Below are 15,994 nucleotides of genomic sequence, written 5' to 3'. Positions count from 1 at the left end.
GTGTGTGTGTGTGTGTGTGTGTGTGTGTGTGTGTGTGTGTGTGTGTGTGTGTGTGAGAGAGAGAGAGAGAGAGAGAGAGAGAGAGAGAGAGAGAGAGAGAGAGAAGGCTGCATGGTGCTTGGGACCCACTGTTGTCCCCTTATCAGCATAGCTGAGGACGTTAGACCTTTTGCTTACCCCTGTAAAAACACAAGACACAGCACAACTTCTCTCCAAGAACACTTTCCACCCAGAGGCCTCTGCCTCAAGGCAAAAACGTCAACTCTTCTGGCCTCTGCACAGGCCTTCTGGAAGCCAAGTGCCCTCTTTTGGCTAAGTAAATAACTAAGTGCCTGGGCTTAGGAGCAGGTGGAGACGAGCCTGGTCGGGCCAGAGCCCCAGCCATAGCCTTTCTGATCGTTTGTTTTTCAGCAGCAAGTGGAGGCAAAGGCAAAGGTGGAGGAAAGGGAAACGTGATCTCCAGCGAATTGCAGTATTTTGCTTTCTCTAATCCTATTCAGGTGGTGACTGTAGCAAAAAGGAAGAACAGGCCAATATGTAGGATGGATTAAAAAAACAAAACCCTGATTATTACCCCGATGAATGTGCATTGGCTGAATTGAATTCAAGTCCCAGTGATTCATTGTTAATGGGCCCCAAGTTCTGACCCGGGTTGGAGGTGGGGCTTATGTGACGGCGAGACGGCGGCTGTGGGAGACTCTGCGCCCTGGAGAGAAGCTGGCCCCGGAGCGGAGCAGGCAGCCTCTGCGCCTGGCCCAGGGCCGGCGCCTCCTCCAGGACTGCCTACTGCACACCTGCGACTCGGCTTCTCTTCTCTCAGAGCTGTGCTGCCGGCGATTTATTCCCCCCCAGAGCCTCCCCGAGGCCAGGCTTGGGGAGACAGTGTGCAGAGGGGGTGCGGGAGGACCGCGCTGCAACTCCTCCCTCCCCCAGCGAGGGCTCCCCAATGAGGAGAGTGGAAAACACTGTCTTGCACGAAAAATACGCTTTCTCCTTTGCCCTTTTGGAAGAGCTCAGAGCACTTAGCAGACAGGATGCTCTTCACCCTCAACCACTCCCTGAGGCTAAATCAGGTTTTGATTCCCCCCCACACACACCGCCTTTTCTTTTTTTCTTTTTTTTTTTGAATAGATGACGAAATGACAGCCCAGAGCAATTGTTTTCTGGGAGTGAGCTTGTTGGGGTAACAAAAAGCAGGCAGGGAAGAGCTGATTTGGTAAGAGTCCTTTATGGAGGCAGAAAATCTCTCGGCTAACCCCATGCTCAATCAGCATAGACATACGGAAGGGAGCACAGTCATTTAAAAAGTCCTGGTAGAGGGCTTCCCTGGTGGCGCAGTGGTTGAGAGTCCGCCTGCCAATGCAGGGGACACGGGTTCGTGCCCGGGTCCAGGAAGATCCCACATGCCGTGGAGCGGCTGGGCCCGTGAGCCATGACCGCTGAGCCTGTGCGTCCGGAGCAACGGGAGAGGCCATAACAGTGAGAGGCCCGCGTACCGCAAAAAAAAAAAAGTCCCGGTCTATATAATAACTTGCCCCAGACGCTGGTCAACGAACAGGCTTTTTTTTTGTCTGTTTTAACTAGCAGGAGGGTTCTCCTCTAAGAGGATACTTCTAGGTCATGTAGAAATAGAATTGAAACTACACCTAAGTAATTGCAAAGGCCACAAGGAAGACTGTTTATTCAAACTTCAGTCTTGTTGAGCTCAGGAAATGAAGGCAAAAATTCCCTGTCTGCAGTTGTTTCTGCCAAATGGATGGAACGAGAAGGGAGATCCAGGAGTTTCTGTGTGGTAGACTCACAGTTAGGTGGTGGTGACTAGTCTCTAATCATCTCTGGCCTTTATTATTGTGCATGATTCTTGCTAACCATTCTAGCTGCCCCCAGTCTTTCCTTCACCATACTACAGCAAAAATGACCTTTTACAAAAGCAAACTTTGGTCATGCCATTCCTGTACTTAAAACATTCAGTGGCTTCCCATGGTCTTCAAAATAAAATTCAAACTCCTTAGCACAGCATGAAAGACCCCTACCTATCCCACCAGATGACTAAAACTGCCTTCTACTTTGTACGCTGTGAGTTCATTAATTCACTCATTTAAGACATCAGACTGTCATTGATTTTCCAGCAGGTTCCCCAAATACTAGAAATATACCACATCCGGTAGTGCCTAGAACATGATGTGACCAACACGCATGGAATCCACCTCTAGCCCCAGAACTTACTTCTCTCTCTGCCCATAACTCCCTCCTCTTCCACCAGGTAGCTTTACTGCTCTGTGAATTTTCTCCTCCTTCATCTCTCCCAAATGCCTCTCTTAAATTTTTCTGATAGCACATGGTCCTGTAATTCAGTTATTCATCTGTTTTCCCCCTTTGTGAATGAGATTTTTTTTTTTTGCGGTACGTGGGCCTCTCCCTGTTGTGGCCCCTCCCATTGCGGAGCACAGGCTCTGGACGCGCAGGCTCAGTGGCTATGGCTCACGGGCCCAGCCGCTCCGCGGCACGTGGGATCTTCCCGGACCAGGGCACGAACCCCTGTCCCCTGCACCGGCAGGCGGACTCTCAACCACTGCGCCACCAGGGAAGCCCTGTGAATGAGATTTTTCAGGACAGAAACTTCATCTTGTTCATAGCACCTCACGCAGGGCCCGGCTCATGGTAGGTGACTCTAGTGACCATGGTTCCACAGCCACACTGGTTTTGGCCAGTGCAGGGGAGCATGGAGGCTCTGGAAGAGAAACCTCTAAACACACTGTCCCTTGTTTTCTCCTTGGTGTCATATCTGGAAGTGATGCCTGGAGTTGCTGCAGCCATCCTATTGTCCACGTGGCACTAGCTTTAGGCAGAAGCCAGTAATGAGGACACCTGGGTAGAGAGTTGAGAGTAACCTCAGCCTGGGATCTTCCTACATCTGGACTTGAAGTTATGTGAATAGCGAATTTCTCACGGTTTAAGCCATCTGATTCAAGGTCTTTCCTTCCCTTCTCCTTTTTCTTTTCTCTGCTTCTTCTTGTCTTCCTCTTTCTTGTTCTTTTCCTTGTATTTTTTACTTTTTGCTGCCAAAATCTTTCTAACTGATTTGTAACTCAGTACCAGTCTTTGATTGGACTGACAGTATAGGGCCCAGAAACTGAGTCCAATTGGTGGCATCTGGAACTAATTGTATTATATTTATATGTCTTGTCTTGCCTATTAAACTATAGGTTCTTCTGGGGGAGGAAGTCATTTTGTCCCAAATTGTCCTATTATTCTCATCTCCAAAGGGTCTACCTAATGCCTGTTACATAATAAGGAGTTCCCAAAATGTTGAATTGAAGTGAATTGAATTGAATTGACATCTTCAACTACTTTTTTAACCCTCAATTTATCACTTGTCTTTGTACCACATAATTTAGTATTTTATGCTATACTGTGGTTCTTATATTGATTCCCATTAAAAGTCTTACACTCCCCAAGGAGGTGTTAAGGTTCTGAAGAACAGCATCTGAGTCTTATATTTCTTTGGTATCCCATGTGATTCCCAGCATTTGTAGGGCTCATAGAGGGCTCATAATAACTTCCTGATGAACTAATCCTCTGAAACCTTGCATAACATTACATCCTACCAAACTTCATCATTATGCACTCTTCCATGTTTGTCTCAGTTCCTTGATGGCAGAATTTCTCACCTTCTTCTTCTTTGCCCTGCATCCTACAGATATAGAGTACCTTCTCTTCTCTCCTATAGGCATAGAGTTGGCATCAAGAAAGCCTTTATGACTAATGGATGAGAATATTAAAGTATTGTCTCCCCACAGATCACAATTCCACAAGATGATTTTGGTGAACTTAAATCTCTCAAGGACTAGTGTGGTGGAGGTAGAGCTAACATTTAAAAGTATCTTTTGGGGGGCTTCCCTAGTGGTGCAGTGGTTAAGAATCCGCCTGCCAATGCAGGGGACACAGGTTCGAGCCCTGGTCCAGGAAGATCCCACATGCCACGGAGCAGCTAAGCCCGTGCGCCACAACTACTGAGCCTGCGCTCTAGAGCCCCCGAGCCACAACAACTAAAGCTCTTGTGCCTAGAGCCCATGCTCTGCAACAAGAGAAGTCACCGCAATGAGAAGCCTGCGCAGCGCGATAAAGAGTAGCCCCCACTCACCACAACTAGAGAAAGCCCGCGCCAGCAACCCAATACAGCCAAACGTGCAAACAAATAAGTTAATTAATTAGAAAAAATAATAAATAAAAAAATAAAAGTATCTTTTGGGAGTGGGGCACTGATTTTGGAAGTGACACCACACACTGATATCCTCGTTTAGCCATTGAGACTACTTTGCTATTATCTGTGGGTAGTTATGGAGCCTAGTTTTCTTTCTCAATATACCAGACATTTTTGTTTTTGAAGCTCTACTTCTTAGGTATGTCCTTCTGGGTCTCTAAAGAAGCCTACAGTCACAACTACTGTTTGCTGAAAGGGTACTTGGCACCCTGTTTTCTGTCCCATAGAAGGTCCTCTGGCAAGATGCTCCGGCTGCCGGTGCTTCATACCTTTTCACATGACTGAGATTCAAAAATACAACTCAGCAGTTTCAATTATTTACACAAGCTCCCAACAAACAAACAACCAGGGAGAGGTAAATATAAGGACCTATACATTCTCATTTTTCAGTGCCACTTTGAACATAGTTTCCCCTATCTTGGTGTTAGATTTTGACTCTGGTTATAATTCGGTATTTCCCAGAGAAATCATTTTAAAACCTTAAACCCAAGAGAAAGCAGGGATTGAGTAAGAATCAATCAAATTTGTCCTCATTTTTTTCCCTCCTTATTTTATATATCTGAGTGTTCTAGCTCTTCTCTCCAAATCTGATGAAAAGGTTTTCCCTTTGAAGGATGGTTATGCATTCTTTGTCTTATTTAGTTTCCACCCAGGTATGTAAAGGTGGTGGTGAATTATGTGTGTGTTTAGGTGTCAGGAGCATCCATAATATAATCGAGGGAATGCCAGAGAGCAGGGCTTTTAAATTTAATCTCCTGTGTCAAGTGTTGTACAACCAATGAAAATATCCCAACTTAAGGAAATGACATGTGAGACAGTGTGCTACATGCCATAGGGAATAAAAGATATGTAAGACATATTCAGACCCTCCAGGTATACTATGGGCTATAAGTAATTCAAAAAAGGAAAAAAAACAGAAACAAAAACCTTTTTTTCCAAAATGGAAAAAAATTTATTACAAAAGTAATTCACTGCCATAAAAATTAATTTAACCTAGAAATGTATTTAGTGGAGAGAGTGAAATTTCTAATTCTCCATCTCTCATCCCAGAGATAGACACTATTAAGAATTTTGTTGAGTCTTTCAGAATTTATATATATATAGAAACACGTATTTTTATGTAGGAGGATCATATTATACATTATTGCTCTTTAACCTCTATCAGTACCTAGAGTTATACCTTATTTTTGTCTTACTTTTCACTGGCTGTGTACTATTCCATTGTATGTGTGTATCACACTGTCTCCTATTGACACCAGGACTCAGTTCTCTGAGCTACTTTCTATTGAAGTAGAGTTGATTTACAATATTATATTAGTTTTAGGTGTATAACATAGTGATTCAATATATTTATAGATTATACTAGATTTAAAGTTATTATAAAATAATGGCTGTATTCTCCTGTGCTGTACAATGTATCCTTGTTGCTTTCTCTGAGATTTTTTTTACTCCACTGGAAACAATGTTGTAGTGAACATCCTTGTTCATGTATTTTTCTGCAATTGTTAAACCAACTTCTTGGGAAGATCAGGGAAGATTTCAGAGAAATGGTGGAATTTTAATCGATCCTGGAGGGTGGAATGGCATGAACAAGGATGGAAACTACAAGGTGTACTCGGGGGTCTGTGAATAGACATCTTTGGGTGAAGTGTAACTTTTGTGGTCTCCACCTTGAGCAGTTGGCTCACAATAAAAAGTTAAGATGAAGGGTGAGTTTGCAAGAGAACATTAAGTTCTGGCGGTTTAGACATTTGGGGTTTGCAGTGATGCCATGACACCTCAGAAGAAATATCCCACATCTTTCTGGGAATGGAGGGTGTTGGGTGGATAGGAACTACCAGAGAGGAGAAGGCATCAGAGTTTCCAGGAAGCACAGGGAAAGCTGTGATGCACCAAAGAGCCATCATGAAGAATGATTCAGCAGGGCTGAGTAACTGACTGGATGTGAAGGAAGTCAGGAGGCACTGTTTTCTTATCTAAAAATGGAGACAACAATTCCCATCCCTCAGGGTTAGTATGAGCACTAAGCGAAATAATGGGCAAACTTTTCATAAGTAACAGTTACTCCTGTAATATCATTTCATAGGGTTATGAACTTTCTCTGTAGTCCCCCAAACAATGGCCATCCCAACAGGGCTCTAGCAGTTGTTCGTTTATGGAATGAAGAGGGTGGATTACAATGACCTTTTCAGAGAGAAACCGTGAAGTCACCGAAGGGGGTTAGCTCTGTTTTCTCAGTGATTCAGTGGAAACTTAAGAGTTACCTCCAAAGATGTGAATCCTGTCTAAATACTTCGGGGCACTTTCACATCTGTGGTTACTGAGTTAAATTTTGCCTTTTATCTATTTCAACGCCCTGCCTCCCCACCCCCCACCAAATTACAGAGGCTTGTTTTTGCTTTTAGAGCAGAAAGGAAGGATGGGAAGACACACTCCAAATATTTAGTTAGTTTCAAAAGTATGTGTTATTCAAAGCACCTTCAAGTACTAGGTTTCTTGAAATAAGAAACTCTATCATCTCGCTCTGCTGTGTTCCCTTTGGCAGGAACAATAACCATCTACTTCAAGTGCAAAACACTCAGCTCTTTACGGGGAAAGAATAACTAAGAGTTGGGAGAGAGGGAAATTCCAGGCTCAGCTCTCCCCACCTAAGTGGGAAGACTTCTCTGAGCCTCATAATCCTGATCAGTAAAATGAGAGGGCTGAGCAGGAAGCCTTTATGTTCCTTATTGGTAAGATATCACAACCTCTTGTTCACAGATCCCTTGTGAGGTTGATGGGACAGCAGCACGAGGCTTGTTGTGCAGATTTGGAAATGGAAACCCAAGAGGTGAGTGACTTGGCTAAACGGAACGTGGTTTCCCCCCTCAGAGATGAGACCAGGGACAGTGTCTTCCAGCTGATTTCTAGCATGGAACACTGCCTTCTGAAAGACGCTGCATCCGGTTGGGGTGGAGACTTCCATAAGGTCAGGTGTCTGCTTCCTTCATGTGGAAACTGCCTCTCACTCCTTGACAGCTCCCATTATTTCTTCCCTTGCCACTCCCACTTGACCCTCTTGTTGTAGCCACACTAAACTACTCTGAGTTCTTCATATGGCCCCACTCCCTCTCACCTCCTGCTCTTTGCATAAACTCGGTGTATTTTTTTTGGCTTGGAAAACTCTCTTCCCCATTAACCCTTTTCCCTAGTTAACTCCCCCTCCTCCCTCAGGCTTTCCTTCAGTCCTTGCCTCTTTCAGATAGCTTTCCCCAACCCTCCTCCAAGCTGTGTCAGAGACACGTTCTCTGAACTTTCCTAATTGTTGTGATAGTATTGACTACCCTACATGGTAAGTGCCTGTTAACTCATGAGACACATGAAAAAATGTACTTGATGTTTGTCCCCAAACTGAATGGCTTAAACCAGATAAAAGCTTTTCTTTCATGTAACAAAAAGTATAGAGATATGCTCTCCAGAGTCAATGTGGTAGCTTTACGGTCAACAGGGACCCAGATCCTTAAAGCTTTGAGTTCTAGTATCCTGAATGTTGCCTCCTGATTCCAAGATGGCTGTTGGAATACAAGCCACCACATCTATGAAAGGGGCAGGAACCAAAGGAAATGTCTACCAGATGAGTCAGACCCCTTTATGAAACTTTCCTATAAGCTCTACCAAAAGACATCTACTTGCCTATCCTTAGCTGGTAAATGTAGTTTCTTAGCATCCTGAAAAACACTGGATGCCCTTGGTAAGGTAGGAGGAGAGAGGAACTGTTTGGTAGGCAGTTGGCATCTCTGTCATCTAAACTACTCAAGATGTGGTAGGCAGGCCATGTCCATCTGTGAGCAGATAGGTATGGAAATGTAAGAGCTTACAGACTTTTATAGCAACTTGACATTGACATGATGTGGTATCTATCCACAATGGATCATCAGTAAAACAGTAGCATTTGGTCTTTCCCACAGAGTTTGAGAAGCCCTGCCTGCCACAAGTCCTCTGTGTTCCCCATGAGACTGCAAGCATCATGAGAGCAGGTAAGCTTTGCTCTCTGTTGTATTCATGGGTCCTGCTACAATGCCTAATGAAGACGTGCTTCGTGAACTTTTGAGTCAGGATGAGGCTGGAAACTCAGCCTCTGTGCACCGGTGCTAAATCGAATCTTGGAAGCAGAGTTTCGGATGAAGTAGAAAAGAATAGGTCTATTGCTTTGCCAGGCAAAGGGGGACACAGCAGTCTCCTGCCGCAGAAACTCTGTGTCCCAACCGGGGAGGATATGATAAGGAGTTTTATAGCAGCGATTCAAGGGTGGGGTTGCTGATAAGATTAGGGCCTGCACTGCTCTAATCTGGTCTCAGGTAATCTTTTTGATGAGTTTCTCTGGTTCCTTTAATCTGGCCTCAGGTGATCTTCTCTGGTATGAAGAATGCTGACGTCTTCCATTTGTTGGGTTTTAATTCTATAAAGAATTTAAGGACACTGTTACGGCATCCCTTGAGGCGGAACCAGGACCTGCCCCAAGGCTGCACTATTGTTTCTTGGCTGCTCCTCCCTTGTCTCTGCATCCCCTCCCTTCCCTGATTAGCAACTGTTCGAATCTGCCCTTTGAAACTCAGGGAAGGTCATGGAGGCTGGAATCTGTTCCCTACAAGAAACAGGGGACGCAGAAAGGCTTCCGTGCACAGGAGCCCCACAGGGTCCTGCTGGGTTTCAAGGATGAGCACTGAACGCATTTGTCATCATCTGGTTCTTACTCAGCTCACCTGCTCAGGTGTGTCTGAATTTTTCTCCTCGCCTGTGTCCCTTCATGATCTCCTTTTCTTGCTTCTCTCTTGCCCTGCTGTCAGCATCTCCAAGATCCGTCTTTCTCTCTCCCAACCCGTAAATATGGCAACTTGTGAAGCTTCAGCCCTGAGCCCTGTGCTTCTCTCTCTCCACACCCTGTCCCTCTGGGCTTCCCTACTTCGCAGCTTTCATGCTCCTGCGGAAGAAAGATTCCCAGGTCCTGGCCCCAGGCTGAACTCTCTCTTGGCCCCTGGTATCTTCCAGGTGCTAGCTGGAGTGGGTCCAAAACTGAAGTCTCTCTTCTCCTAAGTCGGGCTGACTTCCAGACTCTTTCCCCAGAAACCAGTGGGATTCAACATAGACCGAAGAGAGGCCAAGCCTTGAGCATGGATAAATCTGAACAGTTGGGGGAAATAGGATGTGCTTCTGTATGGCATTCCTGTGAGGAAAGAGGTTCCCCACCCACAGACCGGGCCAAGAGGGCCCCATCCTGTAGCGCTCCGGGGTGGTGGAGGCAGGCCCTGTCTGTGAAACTAGAATGTTTTTTGCACTGGGGAGGGAGGTGTGATTGAAGATGCTTCCTCCCTCAAGGATGACCCTTCATCACTGTGAGCAATTGCTCTTCTCTGATTAAGTGCAAGGCCCACCCACTGTGAGCTCACTCCCCAGGTCTATTCAGGACTGCCCAGGCCTTCTCAGCTCGCTTGGCAATCAGCGATCACAATCGAATGCTCCAGAAAAGGCAGCTTTATTCACTGAAATCACAGATCAATGGGACAAGATTTGCATGTGAGCTGAGTGTATAAATCCTGGGGCGAGGAAATAATTTTTTCCCTGCTATCTCCTGATTTTCCCTCCCTTTCTGTTTCCTCAGTTCATTCTCCCTTCTGCTCTTTTGTCCTTCTCTTCACTGACAATGTCCTTTCTTTAAAGACTCCTCCTTTCCCCACATCCTCAGCTCTGGGGCAGGGAATGCGCCCCTCCTCTGCACTCCCCCAGGCCCCGCGTGGTGATTATCTGTGAATTTGTCTCCCTCCAGCCGACCCAGGATCCTGTGAGCAACTTGAGGGCAGAGACGTGTTTCCCTCTGGGCCTCCAGAGTGAGCTGCGCATGGGGGTGGAGGGAGGCCACCTCATGGCCTACACTCAGCACTGTTTATTGAACCCGTGAATTGTTGACAACCTCCCCTGCTCCTCTCTTTCTGCCTTCTTTCCTCCTTTCTCTCCCAGCCTCCTCTCCTTTCATTCACCTTTCTTAAGTGGAAGACGCCTACAGGTGCCTTGGCAAAAAGAAGCTAGTGTGTATCACCACGGTTGGGACTTCCCTGTCCCAGAGGCCAAGGGGCCACCTAGGGCAATTAGGAATCTTTTCCTTGTGTGGCAGTATGACCTGCTATCATGTTCCCCAATAGTCTCCCTCACTCCCAGGGGACTTGAAAGACCTGAAAAATACTGGTGCCTTTCTCTTGATTGAAGGCTTTGAAAGCTTCTCTTGGAGGTCAAGGCACCACGTGAGTAAAATGGTGTGGAGGAAACCCCACGAACCTGGCTGCAGTGGGTCTCCCCTGGAGACAGTGCCCGGCTTCTTCGGTTTCTGTTTTCTGTCTTGACCAAGAAGTTGTAATGCGTGCACTGTTTCAAAACAGATACAGCTTTTGGTTTTATTTTTGGCAGCTCTATCATGTTTCCCACTGTTATACCTTTCTTTTATTTCCTCTGGGATATTGAAAAGTAGCATTGGCACATTTGAGGGTCCTCTTCTCAATTTGACACTTATATTCAGAAATAAGTAATCTTTTGAATAAAAAGTGGCATGGGTAACTGCCAAGACAACTTCCTACAGCCTTAGAGATGGGTCGAGATTGGAAAGGAACCTCAGGTCCCATCTTGTATGCTGTCTGGTTGAGATCAGAGGCTCCGGAACTTTGTCCTTGTGACTTACAAGAGTGGTAGCTGCTGACATTCCTCTAGCGTGTTACTTACAACCTACCTCCACGTAGAATCTTATTTGAATCTTGCGTCAATGCTCCTGAGGTCAGTTGCTGTAATCACGTACATCGTAGGTGAGTGAGTTGAGGACCAGATGTTATGTAACTTGTCCACAGGTCCATAGCCAGGAAGCACCTCCTAAAGCTCAGACCCACTTTCTGTTGCTAAATTCCTTGTTCTTCCCATTGAGCCACATGGTCCAGGTAGGAGCAGCTCTCCAGAGTGATGAGCATGGATGCTTGGCTGCCACTGACCTAGCTGACAATGCAGGAATCATCCCCTGATGAAGCCCACTTTTCCTGGGGCAGAAAGAAGGTGAAGGACATACAAATAGCTAAACCTCCCTGCGCCAGCTTCCAAAAAATGCTGCCAGGGCCCATGGATAGGACCACTTTAAAATCATCCCAGTCTCTCCTCTTCCTGTGCTTGCGTTCTCTTCTGTGGAGCCTCTCAGCACCACCCTCCTTCCCCCTCAGGCCATCCCAAAGCCCCTTAATACCCATTGTTGTGGTCAGAAATATTGTGCAGTTACTCTCCTGTCCCAAGCTTTGCTGAAAAAGAATCTGGTTAATTAACATTGATTACAGTCCACCAACTGCAAGTAAAAATCGATTGCTAGGGTCCCTAATTTGAATGTGCTTCTCTCTCCTTATCTCTGGTGAGAACGAAAGAGGCAGAGGGTAGAAAAGAGAAGAGGTGAGAGGACAGAGGGTATTTCTTAAGCAGTCCAATTTCCAGGGTCCCTGGTGAGGGACATTAGTGATGCTGCTGGTCTTTAGACCTCACCCACTCTCCTTCAGCATAACCATTTCTCAGCGTGACGTCTAATTGCCACAGATAGTCACTGTGCCCATTTGGACCTTGTTCATAGCTCCCTACTTTATTGAGAGAGGAGCTATGGTATTGATTCTGGATGGTCGGGGGAGAACGCCAGAGAATATTAGTAAGGAGCACATAAACTTTTATGACACGATGTCAAACTGGATTGTGAAGACGTAAATGAAAAGGACAGCGTGGTCTGTAATTACCACAAGCGCACATCTTCCATCTGCTGGAGAAGGCGGCCTTGGGCTGGTCGGGGCAAACTGCAGAGGGGGATGAATTGTCCCGTTCACGGGAACGGTGACCCGTAGTGGTTGCTCCTCATTGTTGAGAAAGGATATATGGGATGTAAAAAAAAAACACCTTGTTGCTGTTGTGTGTGGCAGTGTGGTCCTGAGGAAAGCGTGTGGATTCTAATGTCAGGTCTGTGTCACTTACTGTTAGCCATGTGACAATGGGCTAGTCACTTAACCTCTCTGAACCCCAATTCCCTCCCGGGTAAATAGAGGTAGTAATAACTACTTTGCAGGGATGGTGTAAGGATTAAATGAGATAATGCAAGCAAACTTTTCCCATGGTACCTGGAAAATAACAGGCTGCCAGCAGATAGTAGATACAATCATCGTTATTCATTTTTTTGATTCAATAAATATTTATAGAGTGTTTGTTTGCTCTGAGCAAGCACTGTGCTTGATGCCGGGGATAGAGCGGAACCCCAGGCTCATGGATCTCACAGTTCTCTGGGTGAGACAGACGTTAATTAATTATCGACCTGATATGTTAGAAGCTGGGAAGAAGGCCATGATGCTATATGAGGGGATGTCTCCTGTTCATGCCTTTTCAACAATCACATTATTTGTTTATTATCTGTCTCTCTCATTGAGAACTGGGACTTTGTTTGATTCACTGCTCATCTCTGTTGTCTACAAGAGTGAGTGATATAGTGCTCACTCAGTAAATATTTACTAAATGAATGAATAGCTATATACCCAGGATACAGAGCAAGAATTAGTACCTGGCTTTTAAGAGCTTGTAGTCGAATGAGGTACAGAAGAAATGCATACCATTTAAGACTCAGTGGAATCATTGTCAAGTTTAGCTACAAAATCAAAAAAATTGAACATGTACCTTGAAAACTCTCTTTACCTGAACATGGGCATCACATACCAGCATGGGCCCGATGGCACACAGTCGGCACTTAGTGGCGAGTAAGGAAAGGTGATGGAAAGACGAGGTAACCCATCGTCCCTCCTGAGTGTAGCGGCTGGGCTCACACACTGTGAGTGGTTAGTTAGTGTAGGCTGACTTATCTAGCAAACAGTACCCAATCTCAGCAGTGAGGTCAGCAGAGAGACTCTGCTCCACCAAATATTCCAGACACAGGCTCTGCTTGTCAGGTCTTGGGTGCTTCACTGGAGCCTCCTCATCCAGCTGGCAGAATATCAGGAGGCATGCCCACTTCTCACTGCATCGGCTTGGAGGCTGCCACGGAGCTGTGGCTCATGTTGCATTGTCCAGAAGAGTCACATGGCCTCAGCTCCATGCAGGGGAATTGGGGAGTGCAGACAAGTGGTGTGTCCAGAGCAGGAGCTGGTGGGCACCCTATGTCTCTACCACAGTGAGTTCAGCAAACACTTATGGAGATCCCACTGTGGGCGGAGCACCGGGGTCCAACATGGCCAGACCTCAGAGGCCTCCAAGAGGACGCCATCTAGTGGGCAAAGCATGGAAATAAATCATGAAAGGCAGATCTTAACAAGTGCTGTTGTAGAGAGACAGCAAGTACAACAGGAGTATAGAGAAGGGAAGGATTTATTCCACACAGATTATGGGACAGTTTCAATGGGCACAGTCAGACTAGAAAAGAGGGTAAGACTTTAACCCCTGGGGTAGTGGAGATGGCTAACTCTACATCGAAGACTGGCGTTCCCCTCCCATGGTACAGACTCGTGGCAGGTGAGCAGCTGTCCAGCTGGGGTCTCCATTTCACAGCTCTCCTGGTGAGGGTGGAGACTAGCTCTCAACAGTGAAATGTCAACCAAAAGGATAACACTTACCTCTGGGCCAAGTCAGCAAAGAAAGGAGTGTTCTTTCTCCATCCTCTCATTCTCCATCCACTGGCCAAACACTGTTGCTCAGGGCATGCCTCCTGATATTCTGCCAGCTGGATGAGTTACCTCATTTGGGGATGGCAGGGCTTCCAGTAGCCTGGCCTCTAAGTGACTGTGCAAGAACCTCCTCCCAGCGCCCTGCTACCACGGAACTACCTTGAACGCTATGTGAATAAGAAGGAGACATTATTGACTTTAAAATGTTCTATATTTGGGATATAACCACTCTGGAAAACAGTGTGATAGTTTCTTTATTTTTTAAAAAATATTTATTTATTTATTTATTTGGTTGTGCTGGGTCTTAGTTGCGGCTTGCTTGCTCCTTAGTTGCAGCACATGGGCTCCTTATTGCGGCTGGTGGGCTCCTTACTTGTGGCTCAAGGACTCCTTAGTTGTGGCACGTGGGCTCCTTAGTTGCAGCAGGTGGGCTCCTTAGTTGTGGCACTCGGGCTCCTTAGTTGTGGCATGCGAACTCTTAATTGCGGCAGCATGTGGGATCTAGTTCCCTGACCAGGGATCGAACCTGGGCCCCCTGCATTGGGAGCACAGAGTCTTAACCACCGTGCCACCAGGGAAGTCCCTGTGATAGTTTCTTACAAACCTAAAAATGCACCAATCCTATGTTCTGGCTATTCCACTCCTAGGGATTTATCTAAGAGAAATGAAAACATATGTCCACAGAAGACTTGTGCTGGAGTGTAATAGCCAAACACTGCAAACAGTCCAAGTATCTGCCAGCAAGTGAATGGATAAAAACATTGTGGCATATTCATATATGGAATACTATTTGGCAATAATTAATAGGTAAAGAATGAATTATCAATACATGCAGCAAAGTGTATAAATATCAAAACCATTATGTCATGTGAGAGGAGCGGGGCACAAAAGAGTACATGCTGTGTGATTCCTCTGCATAAAGTTCAAAACAGGAAAACTAATCTATGGTGACATAAATCAGGATAGTGGTTGCCTCTGGGGGGAGAGAATTGACGAGAAGGGGACATGAGGGAACTTTCTGAGATATGGAAATATTGAGTGGTTACATGGTTGCGTACGTCTATCCAAAGTCATCAAATGGTACCCTGAAGATTTTCTCTGTATATAAATTTTACTTTAATGTTAACTAAGAAAAAAAAAAAAAAGAACATGTTCTGGCAAAATGAATGGGTAATTTTGATTAAAGCCTGGGTTCTAGATGAGGGAATAGGGGTAGAATACAGTAGCATGTAAGGCTGGTATACAGTTTGGACATTTAATGCCAAAGGAGTTGGACTTGGATTTTATTACCTAAACAACGGGGCAGCACCCAAGGCTTTTGAGTAGGGGAGAAACAATCTCACGTGCAAGTTTTTGGAACGTAAATGGTGGCAGTGTGGAGGAGGGAAGGGTAAGATGAGTAAGATGATAGCCGTGTTAGGGGCCAGGGCCCCTGTGATTACATGCAGACTGGAATTTCCCACTGCACGTAAGCAATGGCTAGCCCAGGGAGCCGGCCGGGGATCTAGTAGCTGTGTTGGCCAAAGGTCGAATTGTGCAACAAACAGTTTCTTTCATGCAGAGAATATTTTAATCCCTGTGACTCTTTAGTAAGATCAGGCCTTGTGTTTTGATTGGAAATGACTTCTATTATTAGTTACTATTACTACTCTTGGACCGTTGAATGCCAAGGCTTGCGAGGAGCTGGGCAGGACCCAGAGTCTGTGAAGTTTGCATTTTCCAGAGCTCAGCAGACGGGCCCTCAGCCTTGCAGCTAGTCATTTGATGCTCATTCACCCCTACCTCAATCTGTGTTCTTCAGTTTGCATCAGAGGCACCAAGAACCTGGAAGCGGTGATGGTAGAAACACAGGGCACAGGCTCAGAAGGTGAATGGCTACTTAGACCCATGCTGAGCAGCTCATGTGTTTCTCAAAACTCCTAGGAAAGACTATGGCAGAAATGCCCCTATGCCATCCTGAGTTAGCATCTAGGTGAACCTCACGGATCTCTTGAGGACCCAGAAAAGATGAAAGAACTACCAAGATACAGCTCAAAAAATCTCTTGT

The sequence above is a fragment of the Monodon monoceros genome, unplaced genomic scaffold (assembly GCF_005190385.1).
Source record: "Monodon monoceros isolate NGI ecotype Baffin Bay Population unplaced genomic scaffold, NGI_Narwhal_1 Super_Scaffold_5, whole genome shotgun sequence".
NCBI lineage: Eukaryota > Metazoa > Chordata > Mammalia > Artiodactyla > Monodontidae > Monodon > Monodon monoceros.
This window is presented reverse-complemented; position numbering follows the sequence as displayed.